The sequence below is a fragment of the Lithobates pipiens genome, unplaced genomic scaffold (assembly GCF_037356315.1).
Source record: "Lithobates pipiens isolate NorthernLeopardFrog02 unplaced genomic scaffold, aLitPip1_a1.2 Scaffold_3, whole genome shotgun sequence".
Classification (NCBI taxonomy): Eukaryota; Metazoa; Chordata; class Amphibia; order Anura; family Ranidae; genus Lithobates; species Lithobates pipiens.
The window spans coordinates 5,020,311-5,039,495 of NW_027507790.1; the positions used below are offsets into that span (position 1 = coordinate 5,020,311).

The 19,185-nt window shown below is 42.0% G+C and overlaps 1 protein-coding gene across 3 annotated transcripts in view; it reads left to right on the forward strand.

The window, feature by feature from the left end:
- SMTN (smoothelin) overlaps positions 1-19,185 on the forward strand; it is a 220,693-nt gene that overhangs the window by 70,034 nt on the left and 131,474 nt on the right. The window lies entirely within an intron of this gene.

Sequence of the window (19,185 nt, forward strand, 5' to 3'; positions counted from 1 at the left end):
AGTAGTAATCAGTAAAAACAAAACAAAAACAAAAGAACCTGCTTTTGGTGTCACTGTGACAGGGGGTCAGAAAAGTGAAAAGTGTGTCTGCGTGTTCTACTGTAAGTGTAGTATTGGTGCAACTCACATGGATGCCTTCTCTCTTTGGGAGCTGGAACGAAAAGGCTCCATGAGGAGAGATTACATTTCCGCTGCTTCTGTTTACATTACAGAAGCAGGAGAAGGATTCCATTCGCCAGGAGCAATCGAGAGGGGGTGGCCATGAATCTATGGCCTCCTCAGCACGGAACGATGCCGACTGCCTCGGCCGGGGGGGCACGCGAAATGCGCCCCCTGCCCGTGGGAGTCAAGTACGTTACTTTGCCTGCCCGTGCCATTCTGCTGATGTATATCGTCGTGAGGCGTTCGGCAAGTGGTTAAAGGTTCAAGTGGCAGCCTTGTCTGTATTTTTGGAACAACTACTGGCTTGTACCCACTAGTTGGCAGGTTCTTCTTCAAGGGGTTATCCAGAATTAAGCCAATTCCATTCAGGGTCCTGCCAAAGTGGGATTTGACAAGATTGTTGCTAGGGTGGACAAAACGTCCACTAGAGGAAGATCTGTCCTTAACGTGGGCTACTCTCAAGACGGCCTTTCTGGTTGCAATTTCGACATCCAGACACATTAGCGAACTGCAAGCACTTTTCACAAACGGGCAATTATAGAAGCTTACAAAACTCAGACGAGTGCCCTTTTCCCCTAAATGGCTCACTCTACACAGGCGCCGTCTGCTTCTTGGGTGGTGCAAGCTGGGACGACACCAGAACCGATCTGCCGAGCAGCAACATGGTCGAGCTACTCAATGTTCATTAAACATTATAGGCTGGGCCTTCTCCCAGTGCAAGATCAAGCTTTTGGAGCGGAAGGTCCTCCAGGTGGTAGTCAATTCCCCCCAATCTGGTAAGTTCTCTTTGATTAAGGTGAAAAATCCTGTGCTGCAGCTCCCCTCAGACACTCCCTTTTTCTTTAACTGAGCCGATCTGATCCAACGATCTGCACAAGTGCAGTGGTTCCAGCTGCTGTCACTCTCCCCATTGGCCAGATTGATAGCACCAGGAGCCATTGGCTCTCGCTGCTGTCAATCAAAAGCTGTGATGAGGGATGTGGGACTGAGTCCTGTCTGTCAATGGACGCAGCAGCAGGACTCCGGAGTGAGCCTGCACGGGTGCCCCCTTGAACAGCAGCTTTCTTTGGGGTCACTGGAAGAAGAGGAAGAGTCTGGAGTTTAGGTGGGTGACCCCAGAAGAAGAGCATTGTGCAAAACCATTGCACAGAGCAGACCAGTATAGACAGGGTTTTTTTTTTTTTTTTTTTTTATAAAAAAATAAATTGAAGCTTTTCAACCACTTTGAATTGCACTTGCAGTGCTCAGTATATTTGCTCTTTAGTATTTGCCTGGATAGAACAGTGTGGATCTGTTGACTTTCCCCCTTCCTCCTTCGCCCTTGTTTCTGGTTGTTGGGGGTCAGGTTATCAATTTCTGGTTAGGATCAATATCCAGCAAGTTTGTTCATGGACCACTCTTCTGTCACCATACGACACCCCCCCCCTTTTTTATTTTTATTTTTTTTATTTTATTTTTTTTATTTCCTTTTCCCCTTCTTTCCGAACGACCTGGTTTCTTCCTGCAGATATGAGTCCTTCTCCTGAGGAAGCAAGTGCTGCTCTAGCTCTCATAACACGTTGAGATATGTGCAGGAACTTTCTCTAAGGACTATGTGCAATGATGACATCCATGTAACTACCTCTCATATTTATTACTGCTGAAGTGTTTCTGATGTATGTACTGATGGTACATAATATAACTAGGTACTAACATAGGTAAAGTTGATCCAGGGAAAATCCGATCGCCTATTGGGGGATCAGGAAGGAATTTTTTTCCCCTGCTGTAGCAAATTGGAGCATGCTCTGCTGGGTTTTTTTTTCCGCCTTCCTCTGGATCAATTGTGGGCATAAAATTGGGTATCTGGATTGTACGATTATTTTTTATTTTATTTATTTGTTTTTAAGGTTGAACTGGATGGACTTGTGTCTTTTTTCAACCTGACTAACTATGTAACTATGTTTCTTTTTCAGCTATGTATCTTTAATAAAATTTAGTAATATTTTATTAATTTCGATGTCTCTCCAAGTCCCTTGGGCATTGTTCCTATGTATCCTTATACTGTTTGGGGCTGACATACATTATGCCCAGGCAGCTACCACACGTGATTCATGTGGTTGGGGACAGATTAGTTGCCCTAGCTCATCCGTCTTTGATTTCTATAAGCGTGCTGGCCACGAATGATGGCATCCATCTGTGCTTTTTTTCACCTTGCAAATACTCATTCTTGGCTGACCCAACACAGCCTTGTGAATGAGTCCTTAGCACGCAGCAACAGGCATCCAAACGCAATGGAAGTGGTGTGAATCCTAACAGATCACTCCAATAATGACAGACAGAAATGCACTGGGGACAGCTAAAGTGGAGCTTAACTCGACTATGAAATCTTCAGTCAAACTAGATCCCTGACAACATAACTTGGGATTTAAATATGAACACAAATAATAATCAGCTGTAATGATTGGTCACAAATACACATTAAATAAAAGGAAGTGATTGTTGGGCAGTAACGTATCCCCTATTCAGTGAGAGAGGATAACTTGAGGAAATGGTAATAGAATGAAATGGAGTTGCACAATCTATCCAAAAGTACGTGGACACCCCTCCCAGATTGAGTTCAGGTGTTTCCAGCAAGGGGACGTTGTGTTACAACATACTAACATTTTAGATTCCTGTGCACTTCAATCTTTATTTTTTGGCCACAGTTTAGGCTGGGTCAATCTTCTGTTCCACCAAAACTATGCCATAAATTAGATCTATATAGACAAGGTTTGGATGAGTTTAGTGAAGTTACTCAAGTAGGCTGCAGAGATCATTGACCTCAAACATTGAACAACGTTGAGATGAATTGGAATGCAAGCCAGGTCTTCCTTTTTGTATAACCGCAGTACCTGGCATTACAAATCCTCTTTTGGCAGAATGGGCACAGGCATGCTGTAGATTGTCTTCCTGGGAAAGTGGGGGCCAGCTCCATATTAACGCCTATAGTAATATAGATGTGAAGGCCAGGTGTCCTTTTGGCCACATTTACCACTACAGGACAGACTAAAATATACAGATTGCCACCCCCCCAAAAAAAATTGTCTGTCATACCAATATGTGGTTGGCAATGCCTCCTTATCACTTTTTATAATCCTGCCCATATCTGATTTTTTTTTTTTTTTTTTTTTTTTTTTTCTGCACGTGATCCTTTGACTTGGCTGTCAGTTGTTAGATTTTGATCGCATTCTGAGCACTTCTTGATCACGTACCTGCCAACCGTTAAATACAACTCCCTATAAAGGAATCATTTGAAGATGGAAAATGTTAGACATGCATGAAAACCAGAGATGTTTAAAATGTATTTTAAAGCAGTTTACATCACAATTTTTTTTAGAACATGAAACTTTGGAACATTCTTGTTCATTAGGCATTTTTCTTCCTTTTTTAATAGTATGATAAAAAAAATCTAATCCAAACTGTGAATAAATCGTAAGAGTGAACATGACTAATAAATTGCAGGTTCGGAGTGATCCTTTCAGTCTTCTGGATTTTATGTCATCACCTGTGTATTACTGATCTGTGCACACTTCTACAATTTTTTTTTTTTTTTTAAATTATTAAAGCTTTTTCTCCTCCCATATAAGGCAAGCTGGTGAGTCAGGAATTGCATTCTAAATTTCAAGATTCCTTGCTGCCTCGGTTTTAAAGGCAACATGTACTTTACTTTACTTTTCAAAAAAACTAAAGCTCGGCTTCGGTGAACCATACCATATCTGCAAAGTGTATCTGAGCCAATATTATAATATATAAATAAGCTTGCCTTATATATATTAATATAATATATAAATAAGCTTGGCACATGCCACTATTTGACCCAAAAAAAAAAAACCCAGGTTTTTAGCATTGTACTCCTATAAAGCATTGCAGCTGGATTGATGGTGCAGTGAAGAAGTGTCTTTAGACTATTCCTCAAGCCCCAGGTCTGTATGGAGCAAGCAATCCATAGACTACCAGAGCAGGGACTTCACTGCTCTTGGGCTCCTTAATGATCAGTGAGACCCTCGGCTGCGGTGGCAGGTGGTATTTGACGGTTTTATTCATGTACGTTTGTGAATGGTTGACATGACTGTGTGGATGGGGATTAACCCCACGATTCAGGTAGGGAGGGGGCAGTTTGAGAGTGGGGGGCCTGCCCTAAATATAGGTCTAAGGCCCCTTTCACACGTGTGGATTGATCAGGAGGTTCACGTGTGTGTGTGTGTGTGGTGCAGTGCGTTTTTATTTTTTAGGGGCGGAACTGATTGGATCCTTCTGTAGATCGGGCCAGGTGACAATTGGGCGTAAATGGACATAGACACTATTCGGCTGCGTCTGTGTCCGTTCAGCATAAGCAGAGTGAACATGGGCTAGCTAGCTGCCTACTCGGTGGTGATCAGCGGACAGATTCCCCGGGCCAGGGTCGGGAGTCTGCCCTGTGTGGAAGGGGTTTAAACCTGAAACCTAGTCAGAATGGTGGAATCGGCCTTTCATTGAGGTACATTTATTTTGTTTCCTACTTATGGCAATTTTGCATAATTTGATAGGAAACAAACTCTTAGCACTAAGCCAACACATTATTAACCTAAATATGTTTGAAAATTGTTTCTGTACACTACCTTACTGGTGCATTAGCGCATGTAATTTCCTGTGTTTGAAATAAACGCCAACTTGTGAACAAATTTTGTGGTGCTGGAATGCAGTGAAACCCAGAGTTTGGAATATATTTCAGTTTTCTGCACCTGGGAGGCTCTTTTCCCACCCAGTGTAGTCCTGAGACTTGGTTGACATTCCAAAACAAAAAGCCCCTTGAGGCCTCTGTACCAGACACCGTCCAATCTGGGAATGACCTTTCTAAGTCTACTAGTGGTAGACCGTTTTCCTTCTGCAAAAAAAAAAAGGTTGGCTAGATGATTAACCCAGTTATGTGGAAATTAACTTCAAGTCCAAGATTTAACTGTATTTACCTTCAGCTAAGCTATTTACAGCGCAGAACAGCACTGTAATGTGACAGATACAATTAATTTCTTTGTGGCTTATAAGTACACCAGACCATCATTATTTGCATGGATGCTGCAAATAGCTGAGCCTCAATCTTATTGAAAATCTGAACTAGGGCAGGATATATACATAGAAATGTCAGCACCGTTGCATACCTTAACCCTAACATAACAAAATACAGCATGTTTAATATGTAAGGGGGTGGCTGGAATTTGGATTTTGAATTATTTTGAGAATTTTGTAAGGGTTTAAAAAAAAAAAAAAAAAAAATACTCTGCAGTTAATTAACATTATTCCCTAATTTTAAACCAATCAGATTTATTAAAATATCCAAATATGCTTCTCCAGTACCTGTAGGCATTTAGTGAACAGTGTGAAGTCTACCCCAAACACTTCTGAGATTTTTCACAACTCCATCCTATACTATCGTGGACAGACCAGCCATTAGGACAAGTACCCCCTTTCAGTACAGGAGCTTGCCCTGAACATGTGCAACACTGTTTCTTGTTGCCGCAGATGACCTCAGCTCTCCCGTTACAGCTGCTGAGACCCTCATGGCTGGTCCACCTTGGGGAAAGAACAGAGCTGTGAAAAAATATTAGAAGCGTTTGGGGCAGGATTTACTTGGTTCACAAAAAGCCTACAGGTATGGGAGGAGCATAAATTTTTATATTTTTAAAGGTGGATTTGTTTAGAATTATGAAACTATTCATGGACTGCATAGAATATTTAAAGCGGTTCTGCACTAACGACGTGTGTGTGTTTGTTTGTTTGTTTGTTTGTTTGTTTGTTTGTTTGTTTTTTTTTTCTGGATGTTTAAAATCGATTGTGCTTAAAAATAAGCTTACTTTTCCTGCCTTCTCCCGCTATCCATGTCCGTTTTTCAGTGAAATTTTTCATTATACAATTTTTTTTCAGCCAATGTCATTTTGCTTGTGGGCATTTGAAGCCCACAAGCAATCACTTCCTCCTTTCCTTGCTGGTTCCTGCGCACGCTCTGTAGCTACAGCTACGAGCTGTTATTTTGCAATGTTGCCAGGACAACAGGCAGCGTGATGTCACGTCGTCAAAATCTCGCAAGATTTCACTTCGGATAGGCGCAATGACTCCTGGGATTAGTTATATGATATCCCAGGAGACAGTGCGGAGATCAGCAGAAATGATGCTGATCCCCGCAGAAACCCCACCCATAGCCGCAGGGAGAGATAAGGGAGAACAGCGGACAGTGCAAGGTAGGAGCCAAAAAAATAAAGGGGCATTGGCAACTATTTACAGCTTGGAAAAAACGCATGTCCAAAGAAAAAAAAAGTGTGCAGAACCGCTTTAATTTTATTTATTTTAAGGTGAACTAACACTTTTTAAATATATTTAAAATCTATCCTCAAACATTTTGTGTGAGGGTTTTTTTTTTTTTTTTTTTCTTTTTTTTCTTTTGAGCTTTTTAGCTTCTAGTCCCGAGCACAATGACCTACCCTAGGCCCTTTTACATTACACTCTCTAAATTACAACGTTTTGGATTTTTTTTCTTTATTTTTTTTTTCTTTACTCACCTTTTCAGGTCTATTGCTAGGGGGCCCCTCGTAATCCTGCTTCTTCCTCTCCAAGGCGCCTGACCTAATTTCCCACGGCACCCGTGCTCGCTAGTTCTCCTGGGAGATGTCTGTCATCATTTCCCAGGAGTCGCTGGGCAGTGCCGAGGGCTTTGTTGCCATCACAACAGGGGCGGGCACTTCGCCGCCCATTGGTGATGGCAACATCAGAAGTGTACGCCACATGCGCAAGAATGGCAGTGCATGCCGGTAATACAGCAGCACCGTAACCAAGGAAGTTGTATGATGTGGCTTCACCTGCCCACACCTAAGATGGGAATGCACAAGCCATATAAGCTAACTTTTATTCTAAAATAGTAATGAAAGCGGCGCTATTTACGTGAATGTTTAATTTTAACATTCTACTATAGAAGGCGAATGATTTAAAAAAAAAAATAAAATTCTTTAATGCTGATAGCTCAAAGTGAAGTTTTAGTCTCTATGGCATCACTGAGTCCCAGTTCAGCTATGCCTGGCCAAAGAATACGGTTCTGTGAGGGACCCTATGGAAGTTGGTGTGTTTTTGTCTCATTTCCCATGATCTTTTTGGAATAGATTAAGGATTAAGTAGAATGTATCTAAAAAAAAAAAACTGCAAAGTGAAGAAAGATTGTGGTAAGTAAAGGCTTTACTCTTGCTTTTGGAGTATTTTTGCTCTGGGTGGAGTTTTGCTTTAACTTGTTTTACATCCTTGCCTTTACTGTGGTGAAGATCAAGCACGGCACTACCTGACTGGAGTTTGCATGTTCACTCTGTGCCTGCGTGTGTTTCCTCCCATGCTCTGGCTCCTATCTAAATTGGCCCTAGTATGTGTTTGTATGAATGTGAGTTAGGGACCTTAGATTGAAAGCTCTTTGAGGGCAGGGACTGATGTGCATATACAATACATATGTAAAGTGCTGCGTAACACAATGGCGCTATATATGTACCTAAAATAAATATTTCTGCGTCAAAAAATACTAGCCTCAAAATCTACTTTTGAAATGGAAGCCCTTTATTGTCTAGTTCTGCACTTATTCTGAACAGCACTGTGGCTTTTAGTGCATTTTATGGAGGCATCAATTTTACTAGTTTTTGGTGTTCACATTAATATGTTGGTATAAAATCACTTTCCCTATTAACCGATGATGATTCAACACTGTATAAACTTGGTGTATGAGTTTTCCTTTGCATCGCAGTATCTTTTCTTAACTTGGACTTGGTTACTCATTCTGTTGCTTCTAGAACAGGCAAAGAAGTAACATTTTCAAGCAAGCTCTGCTGTCAAATTTCGGAGACCATGACAAATATTCCATAAACTCATTCCAACTTCTGTAGGTCACTATCTGACATTTTGTCTCTTCTCCTTGGATGCTATGTACAGGAGTTTTCAGCATTCCTGTAATACAAAGGCATTTTGTGTTGCAACACTTATGCCCCCTGCACTGTACATACGCTATGGGACACATTCTCCTACAATGAGCAATCTTATTCGAAAAACAACCTCCTCTCACTGTAGGAATGCCACGGAAAACTGCAAGTCTGCAGAAGATATCCAATTTGGAAGTACAGTGTAAAGGCCATCACTTGAACCTTTTTATGTGGTTATTTAGGAATTTGATCTACAGTACAGGTTGTGCATAAAGTCATTTGAGTCCTGTGATGTCAAAGGTCATAGCTGCAGCTGTAGTTAAAGTGGAAACTGTAGTGACTAGGTGGCTTTTGCAGTGCTGGATACTTGGTATAATTTCCCCCAGATGCTCTATGAAAGTGATATGCATGTTCTATCTGTATTTCTTAGGTTTACTGTGAGCTTTAAAAAATAAAAATTACCTGGAGGATAATTTGGAGGCGGCCATAGGTGTAGTTTGGTCAAACACCCCCCATGTTCCGTTCTGACCCCAACACTTTAAAGTTTATGGGACTCAAACTTAAAGTCCCCATTTTGAAGGCTTATCTGCAAGTTATTGGCCATAAAAAGGGTAAGGGGGCCTGGGTACTGCCCTGGGGACATGTATCAATGCAAAAGCTTTGCCCTTTTTTTTTTTTTTTTTTTTTTTTTACGCTTTCTGCTTAAAGTGAAACAAAAGATTCCTTTTGAAATCTAGTGCCAGGGGGTCCCCTTAGTCTGCCTGTAAATTGGCGCATCTGTACCATGTATACAACCTGCTGCAGCAAAGTTGGCCTTTTCATAATGAAAAACAAATGACATTTAAAGTTTTGGCAATACCAAAAATTTAAACGTGGGCCTTCCCCCAAAAAAATACATACCAGACCCCAAGCATGCAGCCTGACAGGTCAGGAAAAGGGGGGCGCTAGCCCTGGCAGGGGGCTTATCAGAATCTGTCAAAGTGTCAAAAATTAATATAGACAGGAGGCAATTTTTGACAATTACTTTATTACAGAATGTCCCCAGATGTAGATCCATCATCAATCATGACCTCTGCCACACCCAAAAAAACCCCCCCCAAAAAACTCCACCTGTGACAAAAGCTAACCGCCGAATGCCTATTCTGCCGTTTTGACTCAGACCCCCACAACCCCTGCACAGGGTTGTCGGGAAGATACCCTTGTCAGAGCTCCCTGTAGCGAGCACAGAGCTGTGTCAGGGGCTCAGCAGGCCCCACCCAATATAGGCTGCCTGCAGAAAACTACAGGAGGGGACGGAGCCAAGGCCAGTCACCCTGTACATAGAGCGTGACAGTGACCGGTCTTTTATTACAGAAAATTCCTGCACAGAGGCAAAGTTTCACCCTGGATTACTGCACAGATCTGGAGGAAATGCACAAAGCGCATTTAATAAATAAGACACAGGACTTATATTTTTAGGCAAAATGTGCTTATCCTCGAGTTCTGCTTTTACGAGCTATTGTGGTTTTATTTTTTACTATTTTAAGGTAAAAGAGCAAAAAAAATAAAAAAATAAGTGGGGTTGCTTATATATATATATATATATATATATATATATATATATATATATATATATATATATATATATATATATATATATATATATATATATATATATATTATTTATTTATTTATTTATTTATTTATTTTTTTCCCTTTTTAGAATAAAAAAAATAAATCCCAGAGCCATTGCTGGTCAATTCTTCCTTGTGAACAAGCAGAATGTTTGTTTGTAAGCACTACCAGTGTTTACTTTTGTTGGCTGTGATTGGTGCATAGCAATCACAAGGTACAGAGATCCACTCTTTTGATCTACATTGTGAGAGAAATCTGGGCTGTCCAATGACCATTCAGATTACAGCATTTCACAGGTGTATTGTCTGCCTGAGTTTTTGTGAAACCCCATTTATAAACCACACTAGGAAAAAAACATCCACCTCCTTCTTCCTTTAATATTCGAGAGGCAAGTATGTGCCTTGCCAAGGATTTTAAGGGAAGCCTTGCACTTGGGGCCCATTCAGACTTATGAACGGGGGTGCAGCAAACAGTTTACTGCAAAATGCATATTCCAGTGCGTTCCATTGCCATTTATTTCAGATGGCATGCTACCAAACTAATACGTTAACTGCGGGTACCTGCCATTCAGTTTGTTGGGCTACATTAAGATATGTGTTTTTTTTTTTTTTTTTTTTTTTTTTTTTTTTTTTGTGCAGTGGATGGTGTTTTTTTGAAAAATAAACTGATTTCTGCGGCAGTCTTGTGTCAAGCTGAGAAAGTGAAGACAGGTAGAAATAAAAACCAAGATTTTTGTGATCACGTTTTTTTTTTTTTTTTGTAGTTTAAGTATTTTGCTGTCCAAAAACTGTTGAATCTTTTGTGATCATTCTCCCATGTGCGTGTCCAACCTTAGCCACGGCCTCATTTGGCTTTCTAGGCTGGCTTTGGCCTTGATCTGGTTGGAGAAGATGAAAAGCGAATTAGCTGTACTAATATTGAGACACGTGACTTTTAGCCTAATATCTGCAGGGAGCAGTAGTCCTTGAGGCTTAGGCGATTTTTAAGCTGGTACTGACATGCCCACTCCTTTTTTTTTTTTATTTTTTTTTTTTTGGTTCCCAACCTTCTGTATGATATCTGGATAAAATCGGGGATGTGCAAGCTACCCATTAAGTCAATTACATTTTTTTTTTTTTTTTTTTTTTTTTTTTTTTTTAAAGCTTTTATTCGTTTAACATAATTAGACCAATGAATGGTTTCTGAGGTTGTGGTTTTCTGTGCTTTTGGTCTTGTCTTCATTAAATATAAGCACGAGTTTAATTTCAAAACTGTGCTGACCCAAGGTGCTTTTCTAAAAATTCCACTAAAACAGAACAGTTTTTGGCATCTGAATGAATTCTCTGCAGTAAAAACGTTCGATCTGTAACAATCATCCTGGCTCGAGGAACGATTCTTACAGATTGGAAACGTTGCTACGTAACTCCATTAGATTGCAGCTATACTGCTGCCAAGATCTTATCTGCTTTAAGATTTAGTAAAAGCGTGGATGTTTATCATGAAATAGTTTGTGCGGGAACATTATTTGGAATGTTGCTTCCCCGTGTGCCCTAAGAATTGACTTTGAAGTGCAGGAAGCTCTTTATTGTAGTGCGACTACATTATCAGATTTTTAAATGTTTAGGAGTGAAAATTTCAAGTTGCTGATCAGTTTAACTAGTTTTGGTGTTGTAACAGGAGCATACTACTTGCACTACTATTGATGTATTAAATCTAAACCCCCTCTACTATATTGTAGATTTTCAATCATTGGATGTAGTGGCTGCAAAAAAATATATATTTTTTTTTTTTTTCCCTCTTTTTTTTCTTTATTTGCACCTGGTGTTGCAACAGATACCGCTATCATGAGTGACAATGCTTACCCTAGGTTCACACCAATGCATTTTTCAGCCAGTGCATTTTTGGCAAGGGTCAGGGACTTTTCTTTCCAGCAGCAGATTGCATTTTGTGTGTCAGACTTCAATGGACCCACACCAAAAATTATTGCATTTGCGATGTTTTTTTTTTTTTTGTATAGTTGGTTAAGGACTGGGAAGATGGCCGCTGCGTCCTTGACAACCAATGAGTCTTCAGCTGTCAGCGGGCTTCCCTTCAGACAGCTGCATGTAAAAGGAATTGGCAGCAATAAAAAAAAAAGGGAAAACGTGTGTGTGTGTGTGTGTGTGTGTGTGTGTGTGTTTATTTCTTATTGCTGATGACTCATCGGTTGTTAAGGGTGCTGCAGTCGGCTTCATGGCCCGCTCCTTAAAGGGCTTGTAAAGGTTCATGTTTTTTTCACCTTAATGCATTGTATGCGTTAAGGTGAAAGAACATCTGTCAGTGATCCCAACCCGCCACCCCCCGTTTTTACTTGCCTAACCCCTCAAACTTGACTCACGGGGATGCGCTCTCTGCCTGGGGTTCTCTGCTCTTGATTGGATAGCTTGATAGCAGTGCAACCATTGCCTTCCACTGCTGTCAATCAAATCCAATGATGCAAGCATCGGGGGGCGAGGCCGAGTCCTGCATTCTATCCTGGCCTCTATGGACGCCGAATGCCAGACTCGGGAGCCTGCCCCGCAAGGTAACCATACACAACACCCCCCCCCCCCCCCAGAGCGCTTCTCCCAGGGGTTTATCCGATGTGGGGAGGAGCCACGAGGGACCCCAGAAGAGCAGGATCGGGGCCACTCTGTGCAAAACAAGCTATACAGTGGAGGTAAGTATGATGATGTTGCAAGAAAAAAAAGGAACCTTTTTAGCGTCGCTTTTAAAAAGCTATTCAGGTTTTTTTAAAGGGGGGGGGAAAAAAATTAAGCAAAATGCATGAAAATTGCATGCAAACGCACAGGTCTAGAAACACATAACTTGCCTGAAAACCGCATCAACTGAACAATACTAAGCCAGTAGCTACACATACTGCAGCTGCCGGCTTTTAATAATAGGACACTTACCTGTCCTGGAGTCCAACAATGTCGGCACAAAGCTGATCTTTCCATCAGCTGTCCTTACGGTTCCACGCCGGGAACTCTACTGTGCAGGGCCCTGTCTTCTACTGGCCCAGCGACAGGGAGAAGGAGGGGGGGAGCTGGGCGGTGACATCGATGGCTGTGGCTCCCAGAAGTAGGCACAAGATACCTGTCAAATGTGGCCTCTGACGTGGGGAAGAAACAAATGACCGGAAGTTCCACTTTTGGGTGGAACTCTGCTTTAAGATTACTCTTTATGCAGTATGTAGCGTTGTCACCCAGAGCTACTCTCCTGAGTTAAGCTGGCTACACATTATACAATTTTCTTGTACAATTTTCCTTTTTTAGATTTACCAAATCCATATGAGGTCAAACCTAAACACTTTCAAGTTGCATGCAAGTTGCAATCAGGCAGGCCCTTGCACTATATAGTTTAAAGGTAAATCTAAAGAAAACCTGACCAAAAAAATGTATAATTTGTTGCCAGCTGTAGACTACAAGCACTTTCTTCTCCTCATTTCCATTTCTTTAGCTGGGGGGGATTTTGTAGCTCAAGGAAGCTGGATGAGAAAGCTAATAATCTCCTCTCAAATTGTGGCATTAATGGACCGAAAGTTACAAGAGCTCAAAAGTTCCAGTAGAATCGGCCGACTTTCTCCTGGTGTACTGGAAGCTAAAATAAAATCAAACTCCAGGAATGACCTTGTTTGAAAACTTAAATTGGTCCAGGTTGGCTTCATATATGTATCTGATACCTGAAGGACCACTGTGAATGCTAAAAATCACTGCAATACATATGGTAATAGTGTGATCTTATGGGTCCTCCAGCTTCCCTACTGAACATGAGGGGTTGTTAGCTTGGTACCTCCACCATTCAGAGAACACCTTGTATTTTTTTCAAATAATACAAGACATTCTCTGATTGGAGAAGGTAGAGCTCATGATGTCCCCTCTCCACCACCCTCCCTATTTCCACCTCATGTCTGCCTTATTGCAACCCCGGGTACAGCATACAAGACACGTATGGGGCTATGTCCTTGGCTAGACAGTTCTTGAAGGCACATATTAAACAAAGGTACGCAAGATATAAATATGTTTTTTTTTTTTTTTTTTATATCAAACTTTTACAGATTGGTCAAAGAATGAGATAAGATCTCCATGTTCAGTCATTCCGCTCGCTCCCTTTGGGTTTTATGGTGAATTGATTTTGTTTGTTTATTTTGGTCGAATTTTGTACAGTTTATTTAGAATTATTGCATAATGACTGGAAATACAGACTTATCAGTGAGGGGGAATCAACCATAACATTCACCGATTTTGTTGCCAAGTCTTTTTTCCCTAGCCGATCTATAAGTAGACCTAAAAACAAACTGTTATGCAGTTAAAATCTTGTACAGGCTTATTTATTTTATTTTTATTTTTTTTCATTCTTCTATTTTTGTCTGCATTCCACATCCTGCCATGTTTTGCAGCACACCACTTCCCCAGCAAAGAATGGTGTGCTCGCTATGACAGCCCGAAGCTCCAAATAAAGATGTTCAGGAGATAAAAATCCTTAGAAAGCTGCTTTCGCTGGTGATTATTACATGTCAGGACAAATTGTTTTGTGGTTTGTTTGTGCAGGTCTTCAGTTTGTGCATTTCTTACAAAAAGTCAGGTTTAATAGCTATAAAGCTGAATTCCAGGCAATCCTGCAAATACAGTTTAAAGCCCCATACACGCTATTAGATTTTCTGCAGATTTTTTGTCTACGGATTTACCAAAACCATGTAGTGTAAGGGATTGCCTGATTGCATACAAATTGAAACTCTTAAGGTTTCACCTCCATATTATGGTTTTGGTAAATTGGAAGATAAAAATCTGCAGAAAATCTAATGGGGGGTCTAATGCATAAATGGGAGCACTTTCACCACCAAAAGGATTTTCCATTCAATTCAGCATGATGCAGGCACCCCTGCCAGAAAGCATAGTTGGGTTCTTGACCTCCACTGCAGCAGCACAGCTTGGTGGACAACACCCTTCCCTCTCCTTTTTTAAATCTACAAAGCGGTTTTTAATGCAGCACTCTGAGATCAATGCTCTTCTTCTTCTGGTCAGCATGTTCAGTCAGTACATGTACTTTCAGCCGATTGGCTCCTAGAACTGTCCCTCCCCGACACAGCCTGAGTGCTGCTGTGCAGGAGATTACAGGAGAATGATATAAGGGCAAACTTGGGAAATCTCCCACCATTTGCATCTATAAATGCCTGACATCCCAGTTTAAAGGAACCTGTCTGCGTAGGAGTACGGGGGCTCACACTGCTTAAATGGTTTTCAAAGGCGCATTTACCAGGCCAGGCCTCCTTATCCTTCACTTGTTAAAATGATTTTAAACTTTCATTTTTTTTTTTTTTTAAATAGTAAACAGCTGATGCCTACCTGCTTACCTGCTCTTTGCAATGGTTTTGCACAGAGCAGCCCCAATCCTCCTCCTCTTTTTGGATCCCCTGCCGGCACTCCTGGCTCGTGCCCACCATGGCAAGCTGCCTGCTATAGGAGCCCTTGTGCAGGCTCACTCTCAAGCCAGCTGTGTGTGTTCATAGCGCGCAGCTCGGCCCTGCTCCCTTCTCAGTCTGTAATTGACATCAGTGGGAGCTAATGACTCCCACTGCTGTCACTGAACCAATTTCCATGCAACTTCATTTGATTTTGATACGACTTTGGATGAGTGCGACTTTGTTACGACTATGGCTTTGATCAACGTGATCTTCTTCTTCTTCTTCTTCTTTTTTTTTTTTTTTTTGTGCTGTACAGTTATATAAATTTTGTTTCATTTTGGTTTCTTAACGATTTGAAATCACATCAGTCGAAAATTGAGCGACCGATTCAAATTCTGTGTGAAGAATAGCAGATTAAGGAGCAGGCCTGGAAGCCAGCCACCACATCCTTAACCAATGACTCCTGTCATTGTAAGACCAATAATGACTCCTCATGTAAAAAATTAGAATGCCGGAAATTAAAACTAATTGCAAAAAATGGGGTGCCCCCCACCAATGCATACCAGGCCCTTTTGGGTACTTTTCCTTTTAAAAAAAAGTGTTTTGGGTTTTTATTTACTTTTTACACTGTTGAATAGTAGGGGCACTTTGTACCCAATAATCATTCACACGGGGTGGGGGGGGGGAGGATCTGTGGGCCCTGTTTGGGGGCTTCTAGATTCCAATAAGACCCACGCCTGCAGACCCCCATAACCACTAGCCAGGGTTGTGGGGAAGAGGTTCTTGTTCCCATCATCATAAGTCCCCCCCCCCCATGTTGGGCCAGAGAAGGACTTCTTGTTGGATGTAGTTATGGAGGTGTCTACATCAATAGGAACGTATCCCTCTACCGCATCTCTTGCATTTTATGAGCCTGATGAGGGTACCAAAAAGCGATTTCTGGAGAAGGTTTGGGGTTAAATTTGGGTAATGGCCGAGCAATGTAATTTTAATGAGTAATGGCCTGAACACACAATCCAAAAATTGAACGACAGATCTTTCCTTTTTTTTTTTTTTTTTTTTCCTTTTTCATTTCCTTCTCGCATGCTAGTCACATATCGAACATGAAAAGTTTACTAAAATTCTTGTACGACAGAATAAAAATTAAGTGTTGTAGTGTATTTCTATTGTATTTTCGGATGACAGCTGTACTGATATTTAAATGAAAATCATACCATCTGGTATAGTACGAGAATTTATTTTTTTGTCCGATTGGATAATATCGGATAAACTGTCGTGATCGGCTCTCGAAAGCTCTGTATTCACAATCCAGTTTATCATACGATCGCTTCTAAATCACTATTTTATTTTTTTGTCCAATTTTCAGATCATGTGTACAGGCTTAAAGTGTTGGTGTAAACTTTTTTAAGTTATTTACAGTTGAATCTGATATATAACAGTAAGCTCCCCAGTGAATGTCTTTTAATAAAAATGCGCTGTATAATAGCTGTACCCGCCAGTCTCCTCTCCCGATGTGATAGCTGCAGGAGGAGGTGCTGGGAAACCCCCACTGATGTCAGCCAAGATGAGGAGAGGAGGAGACCGATGGGCAGTCGCATGAGCACCAAACAGCGCTCTGAAGTAAGCTATTATACCAGGGGTGCCCAACCTTTTTGAAGAGCAAGGTCCACCTAAAGCGGGGTTCCACCCTAAAGTGGAACTTCCGCTGATCGGAACCCCCCCCCTCCGGTGTCACAACTGGCACCTTTCAGGGGGGAGGGGGGTGGAGATACCTGTCAAAGACAGGTATTTACACCCACTTCCGGGCATAGACTCCCGTGGGAGTCTATGCCTCTTCCTGTCCTGCCGCGCTGTCTGCTGGGACACACACGGGTCTCAGAGACAGCGCGGACAATTCCTATTGCGCTGCGCGACTCACGCATGCGCAGTAGGGAATCGGGAAGTGAAGCCGATTCGCTTCACTTCCTGATTCCCTCACCTAGAATGGTGGCAGCAGCAGCCGAGAGCCGAGCGATCGATCGGCCTCGGCTGCCGGCATCGCTGGAATCCGGGACAGGTGAGTGTCCATTTATTAAAAGTCAGCAGCTGTAGTATTTATAGCTGCTGGCTTTTAATATTTTTTTTTTGTAGGTGGAATCCCTCTAAGTGACTTGGTAACCAGTCACAATGAGCAGAGCAGGCGGATGACAGGTCCGTGCAGAGTGGACACGGACACAGCCCACTCTACTCCTATGGGTCCTCTGATCTGCCCTAACGGAAGGGGATTGATCCCTTTCGGTTTGTGTGTGGGTTTTTTTTTTTTTTTTTTTTTTTTTGCAAATCAGATTGGAGGTAGGCGGGTGTAAAAGGACTCAAATCGGTTTACATCTGCCGTTTCATAGAGGTGAAGGGGAATGGAGGGTTCGATTGAGTTGGACCCGTTGTGTGAAAGGGGCCTTTCACACGAACGCAGCGCAGTGCACCTGTGTCTTTCCTGCGGGTTAGCTACACTTTGCCATAGACTTTTATTATATCCTGCAGGTGTGGTTCACTTTCTGAAAGCTCACCAAACCCGCAGGCAGTAACAGAAGTCTGTCTCAGTGCAGGTAACCTGAAGGTGCACTGCACCAGCAAATCAGTTTGAAAGCAGCCCAGTAACCACTGCACGGATAGAGATATCTATATCTATATCTCCATCTCTATGTAATAAACTGACCTTTAAGAACAGTCTTCTATTCAGGTATCACCTGCTGTTGCTCTCCCCGGTAGAGTGCAGATGGAGCTATACAAGAAGCATCAGCTTATACAACTTCTCCACAGCTGCTTCCTTTGCCAGCTTCATTAACAACACAGATGCTCTGGGATGGTGGGTCTGCAACCTATGATCTGGGCTTGCCAATCTGGCATCCCACAGAGGTTGCAGGACACATCAGGGGGCTCCGTGGGCCACATGTGGCGCCCGGACCACTGGTTGGGCACCCCTGTATTATACAGTACATTTTTATTCACTGGGCAGAGGAAACTTTAGTAGAAAGGAGAGGATCGGGGTGCTGTCAGGCAGAGAAGGGAGTGGAAAGAGCATACAGGAGACACAGAGCAGGCTTCGGATGACTAAGGCACCAAGGATGACTCCGGTGTCAGTGCTCAGCAGCCCTGATACATCTGAGTCAGACAACTCAAGCAGAAAAAAGAAAAGCCGAACACTGGCAGCAGTGAGCGGCACATCAGTCCCGATCACTGCGATGTGCCCAGATACTCGGTGCCATCTGTCAGTGCCCACAGTACCATCTATCAGTGCCTGGACAGTGCTGCTACACATCAGTGCAATCTATCAGTGCCTACCAGCGTCCCCCATCCGTGCCATCTTATCTGTGCCTATCAGTACCGACTTGTCTGTCCCCCTCAGTGCCACCTTATCTGTGCCTATCAGTGCCGCCTTAACTGTGCCTATTAGTGCTCACCAGTGCTGTCTCATCAGCGCACATCAAGGAAGCAGAAAAATTACCTGTTTGCAAAATTTTATAACAAACTATTACACATGATTTATTTTATTATTTTCCATGTTTTTTTGTTTTAGCAAAAAATAAAAACCCCAGCTGTGATTAAATACCACCAAAAGCAAGCCCCATTTGTGGGGAAAAAAATTGTAAAAATGTCATTTGGGTACAGTGTTGTATGACCGCGCAATTGTCATTCAAAGTGCATCAGCGCAGAAAATTGGTCTGGGCAGGAGGGGGGGTTTAAGTGCCCAGTAAGCAAGTGGTTAAACAAGCCTGTATAATATAGTAGGTGTCAAGGCACTCAAAGTGTAGATTCTGATTTTAACCTCTTCAGAGTGCGATTGTTACTATGCCCAATTCCTTGGGTCATGTATGACTATTTTAATGCTGGGCACTATCAGCACTGCTTTGGGCAAGTAATAGAAATGGCTTGGCAGCATTCTCTGCACTGGATTTCCTATGTACCTTGGAGGGTTCAGTTCTCTACCTAATGTAAAGAACAGTGAACTAAGCTTTTACTTAGTAGTGGTGGTGGTTTGGTGTGTGTGGTGTGTGTTTGTTTTTTTTTGTTTTAATTTTTTTAAAAGCA